We start from the raw sequence: 9,457 nt of genomic DNA, 5'->3' as shown, positions 1-9,457 counted from the left end.
GTCGTCCCTCACCACCCCCGTTTCCCCAACCCCTCGACCTCCTCTCTCCCCTCGTTCCCCCATACCCGACCTCTCTCCCCATGCCATCGCCGCTGCTTCCCCACGTCGCCGCTACCTCACTCCAAAATCATGGGTTCCAGTGAGAAATCGTATTTTTTTAATGGTATCGTTTGGCGATTTAGTTTAGGGTTTCAGTTGCTTTTGGAAAACCCTAGAAATTTAACTTTTCTTTTTAATGGAATTTGTGAATACGACTTGATTTTTGGTTCGTTTTAGATGCGGATATGGAGGATTATGGGTTCGAGTACTCTGAAGAGGAGCCAGAAGAATAGGACGTTGATATTGAGAATCAGTACTACAATTCTAAAGGTGGTTTTTTTGTGAAAATTTTATAGTAGGATATAGTTGGTAATACCGTTCTTCGTGGTATTTACTCGTGTATTCATCCTTCAATAATATGGTATTTCTAAAGTCTTTGAGATTTTGATTTTGTGAATGTTTTATGAATCAAGGATAGTTGTAGAAAGAGCTGAGAGGTGCTTAGGATTCTTAGTATCTGGTATTGGAAAATAGCTAGTTGCTTTCTGTATCTGCCTTAAGGAGACTATCTAGTAGTGAATCATGTGAGTTTTGACTAACATGCATTTGAATTATTATGAAAAATTAAGTTTGGACGGACTCGAATTTGTGCTTAGTAAAGTCGTGCTTTCATTGGGGTTCACATCAATGTGAAAGAAGATGAGCATGTTACTGGAAGTTTGTTATAGTGCATGCTTTGGTTTCTACGAACTAACAAAATGTAGGTTTTTTTGTAAATTATAGGCCTTTAATGGATTATAATATCTTAGGGATTATCCATTCATGTTCAAGACATGGGTGTTGTAAAATAAATGCCTTTGGAACTTGTTTTGTGACTTAGTCTTTCTATCTGATGTATGCAAGTATATATGCTGATAGTACTAGAGGACATTGCTGATTGGGGTGGTGGATCGTTGGGTTCGAGCGAAGGATTGACTCGATGATCTGATCGGTTGCTGATTGGGGTGCTGGTTTGAAATGGATGGTTTGGATCAGGCATTGTTCTGATGGGTCGATCAATTTGCTTGCGAAAAGGTATGAACTTGCTGATTGTTTCTTGTTGTTTGTTTTTTTTTTTTTTTTTGACTGAAAGTATCAAGCAAGAGGAGGAAAGCTGTTCATGATCCTGAGTGAGTATCACTTCCCTCTCCTCTGTTACTAATGAATTTACTTGCGTGGTAATAGAGAATAGAAATTTAGCCTCTACACGGAGTAGCTTCATGTGGTATTGCTTTATTACTTGTGTAAGTATGTACTCAGAAACTGTGCTTTATAATCCCTATTTGATTTGATTTTAACTGTTATCTTACTTGTGTAAGTATGTACTCAGAAACTGTGCTTTATAATCCCTATTTGATTTGATTTTAACTGTTATCATCTTATATCTTCATTAGTTCAGAAACTGTGCTTTATAATCCCTATTTGATTTGATTTTAACTGTTATCATCTTATATCTTCATTAGTTCATTTACAGTTGGAAAATTGTAGTGCTTTAGATTTGGCTTTAGAACTGCTTGTTGAGAAGTTATTGAGCTAAATTAGCTGGTGCAAAAGAGAAGAAATGTTGTCCATTTTTACTCCTGACTATGGATCTTTTAGTTTCAAAAATTATAATTTTACTAAATCGCTTGAATATTGCATAAATCCAGAGGCAAGATTTATGGGCGCTCTTTCTTTAATGAAATCATAAATTAACTAAATATATTAGATGTATGTGATGCATCTCAAATTAATAACAGACAAGAATCAACCATGCACATGTACGTGCATTTGATGGACTGGAAACTTGATCTGGAGTGCTTCTGCGTTTTTACATAGTTTGGAGCATTCAGCATTTCCATTTACCAATTACGGCATTATATCATTTGTTCTGAAGATTTCTGGCCATTTTCTCATATTTATCTACTAGCTAGGTAGGATCTCAATTCATTATCATAATTGTGCATGCATACTTCAATCTTTGTATACATGGAGATGACGTCAGACTAAGTGACTACTAATTTTAAGAGTGATTATATGCAAGTGCTTTTAAGAGAATATGTATGTTAGGTTATCGTTTAGTTTTTTAAAACTTTCTATTTGATTAGGGGCGATATCTTCTTTTTAATTGGAAGTAACAATGAGTTATTATAGAAAGCTTTACAAAACAGTAGATAGTAAATATCCATTCTATGCTATCAGGAAAAAAAATTATATCCTAAATGATGTAAAAGTGAAAATAACTTCACCTTGAAGTTTAGCTTCTTGCAAATGACAGTTAAATCTCTGTAAAAGTGAAAATAACTATAGTAAAATTGCACGCAAGCCACATAGAAAGTGAAAATGATAGTTTACGCTTTGCATGAAAAAGTATAACAAATTGCGGATAGAAGATGGCCTCTTGATTTTTTTTTCCCACAAGACCCATAGAAAGTTTAGGAATGTTTTCCACATGCACGATGGGTACACTATGCATTATTACTTTAGGCATATTTTTACTGACTGATAATAGGTTTATGAATTCTATTAGACATGTTATTAGTTAGTTTGGACAGAGAATAGTTCCCATATGTATATGAAATCTGAAATTATTCTATTCATTGTTAAGCCCAAAAATATCCGTATCGCCATAGCACAAGTTATATACTTGGACTCTATATGAAATTTCAACTTTCTTCCCCTTCGATCTTTCATTATCATTCATTGCAGTAAGTCCACTAAAAAAAATCTTGAATGATATGTCTCTCGGCTTTGTCACACAATGAATATAATCACCAATTATCTATAAACTTTTCTTTATCTTCTATCTTTTAATCTTTGTCTTTGACATCTTCACCAAAATCAGAGGAGAGATGCATGAAGGAGCTGATTGCAAGTATCAGAAAGTCCAGGGAGGCACTAATGACTGCAGTCATTTGGAAATTTGACTCCATTGTACTTTGAGGGATGAACATCTATCCTTAGCTGAGAGAGCAATGTGATATCAAGTAGTGAAACTGGATTTGACATGCTGCTCAGTAGATTCTTCACTACGGCTTGCTCTGGAAGTGGACCGGCTGGATATCGAGACCCGTTTAGTGGTTTTGTTTGTCCCGAGCAAGTTTTCAAAGCCTGGAGCGAGCGGTGGTAGTAGAGATTTCTCATTGAGATGAGGTCAGACTTGCATTTAATTTTTCCTTATTAGACTTATTTATGGCACAAATCTGAATGTTTTAAACTCTTGAGAATGCACAAAACTTAAAGCTTATGGATAGGAATCATTGTAGGCAATTACTGAACTTGTAACCTATTTATAACCCTTGAAAAGACAAGTTTTTAAAGCCAATTAACGGATCAAAACGGTTATAAATAGTCACAAATTCAAATTCTAAAATGTCAGAAAACTGACACTATAGTTGACTAGTAGTCTTAGTAGTCGACTACTCTGAGTTCAAGCAGACTCTGTTAATTCAGGGTTTTTCTTAGTAGTCAACTACTATAATCATTAGTCGACTACTCTATAAACGACAGAAAGTCTGGAATTCAAATCTAGTGTTGAGTAATCGACTATTAAATCTTAGTAATCGACTACTCTGTAAAAACAGAAAGTCTAGAATTCTGACTAAGCTCTTAGTAGTCGACTATACTGCATAGTAGTCGACTACTAAGTATTTTTACAGAAACTGAGAAATTGCCTCCTAAGTCTTTAGTAGTCGACTATTATCACCTGTAGTCGACTACACTGTAATTTGACAGAAACTTATATTTTGATCAAAGGCTTCAATAGTCGACTACTATTCTAATTAGTCGACTACTAAGGGGTGAAAATGTTATGTATGAAATATTTTAAAACTCATTAATTAACTATATACTCTAATGGTTAACATAGGGGATTTTTATTGTTAACCAACACACTAAACATGTGTTAGTGTGTTCTAAACACTATGTGTGTGCATGTGTGTGAGTGATCAAGGCTTGTAAAAAAATTAAAAGTAAAGAAAGTATAAAAATTTACATTGTGATAATTTGTTAGATGATCTACCTTTCATGCTCTTAGCTATTACAGTATTTAAACTCCTTCATAGAGACAACGTAAGAAATTTGTGACATTAGTAACGTAAATTTGTGACATTAGTAACGTTGACCGTAGACTCATGTTGTGAAATGACAAGTTTGCCATTGGAGTTTGGGGAGACACTGAATATGGCAAGTTAAAATGCATGATTTGATGAGGCATGTGTGCTAGATTGGGCTTTCATGCTTAGATGCTCTTTATCTTCAATTTGAATCGATGGAAATGGAAAATCACCATGATGACTCTTTTAAAAAAAAGAACTTTTGAAACACATGGTTGTTTATTTAGGATATTAGGGCTAGAGATAGATGAACAGGTGTTTCGGTTGTTACCTAGGATATGACCGATAGAATTTAGGAACACATCTAGTCACAGATCTGATACATGTGCACTAAAATCTGTTGTAAACTGAAATTTCTTAAAATCTAGAAATCATGACTGAAGATTGTGATCATGTATATTAACTAGAATACATTCATCAGCCAAAAACAAACTAGAATACAATCAATAGGATTCTAAATTATCTGATCAAACCATATATGATTTATGATTTGCAAATCGGAAGTTCTAAATACGAAGAAATGCACAATTCACAAAAGCTGCACAAAATTTATTTTGTCATGTGTATGCTTTTGGTTTAATGAATATGATATATATACACCCAAAACTTTTTATAGAATGTGTAGCATTTCTCAAATAATTTTAAAATTTTTTGATACTGTTTTATTCTTGTTATGCAGGAACTTGGATTTGATTATCTTGGAAACAAGGAAGAACTTGTCATGAGGTTACAAACAAACTGAAATATTTAAACAGTTGTTCCCTTCTTTCTTTTCTTTCACCTTTTCCTCTCTTTCCATTGTGTTTCTTTTTTTCCTTCATGGATTACAAGCAAACTGGAATATTTAAATAGGCCTTTGAGTGTTGACTTGGAAATAAAAATAAATGTAACTATTTTGCAATGAGAGTAAATTCTTTGTTTATCATAATATGCAACTGTGTGGAGTATAATTTGATGTTTGGTTTCTTTGTTGATGCGAATGGAAGAAAATTTTTTGTGGATGTTCAGGTTCAGTGTAGGCTTATAGTTAACAGAAAAGATATTACTTTTGGTGATGCAAATTAGTGTCGACAGTATACTTCTTACCGACGCATAATTATGTGTTGCTAAAAATTATATCTTTTAGCGATGCTATCTTGCGTCGCCAAAGATATAGTTTTTAGCGACGCTTCATTCTGCGTCACTAAAAGCTACATTTTTACCGACGCTAACTTGCGTCGTCAAAAGTATAATTTTTAGCGACAAACAGTTTTACATAGCTAAAAGCTATACTTTTACCGACGCATTGGCTTTTACCAACGCTGCATGCGTCAACAAAAGTACCAAGTTTTGCCGACACACTTTTGCATATGAAAAAATTCTGCATACTTTTACCGACACAAAATATTATGCGTCGCTAAAAGATGTATTTTTCCCGACGCAGGAAGCGTCACCAAAAGTGTTGACTTTTACCGACGCAGTGTGTTTGTGTCGCCAAATATTTTCCTTGACGCACTTTTGGTGACGCGTTAGCGACGCTGCATTTTACGTCGGGAAAGATTTTTCTCAATGTTTTTTAAACTTTTGCTAACGTTTTTGTTTCGTCAGTAATGTTGTATTTTGTTGTAGTGATATACTTAGGCCTGCTTATCATCACCATTGTTGTTGCTACAAATTTGTAACCCTTGCTACAAATTTGTGAATTGTGCGCCCTCCTAGTCTAAGGAAATTGTTATCTCCGTCTGCATGTCTTTTATTCGTATCCATGTTTAGGACAAATCAAAGATTTAGCAAGAAGGCGTACTGGTCTCTACATCTAGGCAAGATCTTACATTTCTTATAGTTCATTGAGTTGTATGGTCCTCATAAATTGAATGGATAAACGAGTATAATGTTTGGAAGCCAACAGGGAGCCAACAGTTGCCACCCATGCTTTAAAAAATTTCATGTCATCCTTCAGTTAATCTTCAATGCAACCTATAGATCAATTCATTCTATAGAAAGCCTGAGAGTCCGATTTACCTGTAAGCTTTCCTCAACAAATTTCTTCAATAAAAGATAAAAAAAATCATATTCATGAAATTGTATTATATATATGACCAAATGACTTCCAGATGTTAAAGGCAATAATTAGGCTCTATAACACACAACTTTCAGTTGGGGCATGTCTACTTGCATGTTAAAGATTGGAGAACATTAATGATAAGAGATCTGCATAAGACTAAGAGGAGGCATAGTTGTTTACCTCTTTTGTACTACTCAAAAAGCTCTTCCAAGTCCTTTTACTTGGAAAAGAAAAGTGACACCTTGGTGCTTATTCGAAACTTGTTTCCCCCTCTAAGTAAGAGAAAAACATGAGAAGAACATAGTAACTAATTATCAGCTACACTACACTTACCATGGGATAGTCCTGCCATTCTTTTTAAATCTATTAATCATTTGCTTACATGCAACCAAAGGTGTATCTTCATAAATTTCCCAACATGATGATCCATTCTGAGGCCCTAGTAATGAGGATAAGAAATGATAATATTTGATTAGTTGGTATATTTTTGAATTTTAAAATTTAGTTTAATTTTAGTTGAGTGATTTGAGGGATTGTTATTTGTTTCTATTTTTATTGCACGTTGTGTGCACGTAGTTTTTTTTATAAATAAGGTTGTATGAGATTATTAAAAATCAATAAATTATTGAAAATTAAAATAAAATTTGAGTTGGCTTAATTTGGGTGTGAAACCTAGGCCTCGGGTGTGAAACCCTAGGCCAATACATGTTCCTCTTCTTCTAGCCGTTAAACCTCTATCTTCTCCCGTTCATCTGTTCATCTCACAGCCTCGCTGCCCCCACCCCTTCTCTTCCACAAGCTGCTGATCTCTCCCTGCTCTACTTACCTTCGAGCAGTCGTTGTTCCCGCCTCTGTAAGCCGTCATAACCATCTCAACAGTCGTCGATTTCCCTCCGTCCTCCTCCACTCTTCGAGTCATTGTTTATTTCGTCTTGACGTCACTGCCGTCATCCTGACGCCCGCCACCTGCATCGACCCGACGACTACCCGTGGGACATCGCAGCACCCTCATCATGTCGCCGCGTCGTCATCAATTCAACACCGTCGCACTCGTCGTCATCGGATCTCCGCCTCATCATCGACGTTTAAATCACCGTTGTCGTCGCACCACCTCCAGAGGTCTCTCACGTCGAGTCTGTTCAGACCGACGAATGTTTCGTTTTCTTTCGTCCCTTATTTTTCTGTTGATTTTATTTTGTTAGTTAATTGCATGAAGAATACATCTCTAACCTCTTGTCTTATATTCACTGCGTACATTATAATTATGAGTTGAGAGTATTTGAACACGTGACTGCTTAAACTTGATATTGATCTTAGAACTTGCGAAAATGATAATTAATATTGCGATTAAATTATTCGAGATTGGGATTGTTTATGACTATCGTTGCAAATCTTGTTAAAATCCATTTGTCACATTAACTGTTTTAGATTAAATTTCCTGCCTAAGATCATGAATTTTGGCGAAACGGTGCGTTGTTCAATTTAGATTGCTGATTCCGATGGACCCCCTCCCCCGTTTTGCATCACCTAGTTTCACACAAGTTAAGAACATGGAGAGGGCAATGATGATAATTGACTTCAAGAATGTACCAAGCATAAGTTAAAAAGGCACGTATCAATGATTAATTGAATTACTCTTCCCACCATAAGTGAAATTCCATCTTAACATATACAAAAAACGACCAAAAGGGTATCATATTCGTTTAAGTCAGCTAGACCCCGTCAAGTTCCACTGACCAAACTAAAAAAAACTATCGGATTGGATGATTGACAACTCATATTCCAGAGCTCTAAGATTTTGATTGACCTAGTGAATAGGGAGTAAAAAACAATAGAGTTTTCAAAGTCAGATGAGAAAAAAAATCATAGAAATACAAGCTTGCCCACCAACAAAGCAATTTCCATGCTTCATATCGAATTGTTCCTAATCGTCATTCATGAGACCTTAAGGAACCCCAAAACAAAGAAGAATCAAAATACATCTTTACATGAAGTTTTGAGGTCATTCATTCCTCTACAAAACAATCCAAGTTGATATATACATCCACTTAGACATACATTCCAGAAGACAAAGGTGATATGAGCTTGCTCATTATCGCTAAAAGATAAAATATGAATGTTGTTTCCTTTGAAATTTCAAAGCAGTTGAATGAATGTCTTCATTATATATGCAATGTCCTAAACTGATGTTGGAAGATGCATAAGCTGCTAACCAAGACTATATGATCACAAAGCCGAACCTAACCGTAAAACTTATAAACTTGGATAAGTAAATGATTATACATGGACATTTGCATGTGGTTGGTAAAAAAAAATGAAAGAACCTTGACAACAGCGTAATTGGTAGTTAAAACAAGGGCTTGATAGATATGACGGTTGGGAATCTAAACAGAATTTTAAATCATTCTACACTAAATTCCACTACAGGTATCAGATCTCGATCCAACTATTTAATCTAAAATAAGTAAACCAGGAGAACAATCTGAATATCTAAGCAATCATTTGTAATCCTTGACATCTAGTTATCTTACAGCATGGAATTCATGTCACATGAATTCTCAGCAACAACACCACCAAAGCTTTTTATTCTAAATGTTTGGGATAGGCTACATGAATCATATTCTTCCATTCCGTTCTATCCCGGACCATCTCCTCCGTTGAGTTAACCATTATCACATCCTTCTTAAATCACTTCCAGCCAAGTTCTCTTTGCTCTACCAGCTACATCTAGATCTCTTTGCCCCATTAACTATAATATTATCAATTTCCCTAATCGGCGCACTAAGAGGTCTCCGTTGTACATGATCATACCATCTTAGTCGATTCCCTCCGGTTTTATTCCCAATAAGAGCAACCTCTAATTTCCTGCACAAATTCTCGACATAACAAGTAGAAGAATGAGGGAAACTAAACCTACATTGCTAAGAACCAAGAGAAAGAAAAAGAATGAGGGAAGCTCAACATAACAAGAAAAAGAATGCGGGAAACTAAACCTACATGCCAAGAACCAACTATGTTAAAAGCTTGTTTGGAGACTATTTGGTGATTGTCAAGCTAATGCAATCAAACCTTTATCAAATATTCAATGCCATAAGATGTCACTTAAAATAATAATAATAATAATAATACCATAGAAGCACAAGTGCGTCAAAACCCTAACTTAAACAAATCAGGACAAAAAGGCCAAAGGTTCAACGGCTCATACCCCGGGCTGAATCGAGACGCTCCCAAACTCCGTCGG

At 35.4% G+C, this 9,457-nt stretch overlaps 1 protein-coding gene across 1 annotated transcript in view; it reads right to left on the bottom strand.

Annotated features, from left to right (window-relative positions):
• The window catches only part of LOC109839633, a 17,357-nt gene extending 7,906 nt beyond the window's left edge, over positions 1-9,451 (bottom strand). Inside the window, exon 1 of the mRNA XM_020408137.1 lies at positions 9,422-9,451. The gene's annotated coding sequence lies outside the window, so the exon portion shown is untranslated. The remainder of the gene's footprint in view (positions 1-9,421) is intronic.

This window comes from Asparagus officinalis, chromosome 4 (assembly GCF_001876935.1).
Source record: "Asparagus officinalis chromosome 4, Aspof.V1, whole genome shotgun sequence".
Taxonomy (NCBI): Eukaryota; Viridiplantae; Streptophyta; class Magnoliopsida; order Asparagales; family Asparagaceae; genus Asparagus; species Asparagus officinalis.
Note: the sequence above shows the minus strand (reverse complement) of the source record. Positions and strands in the feature narration are given on the sequence as shown.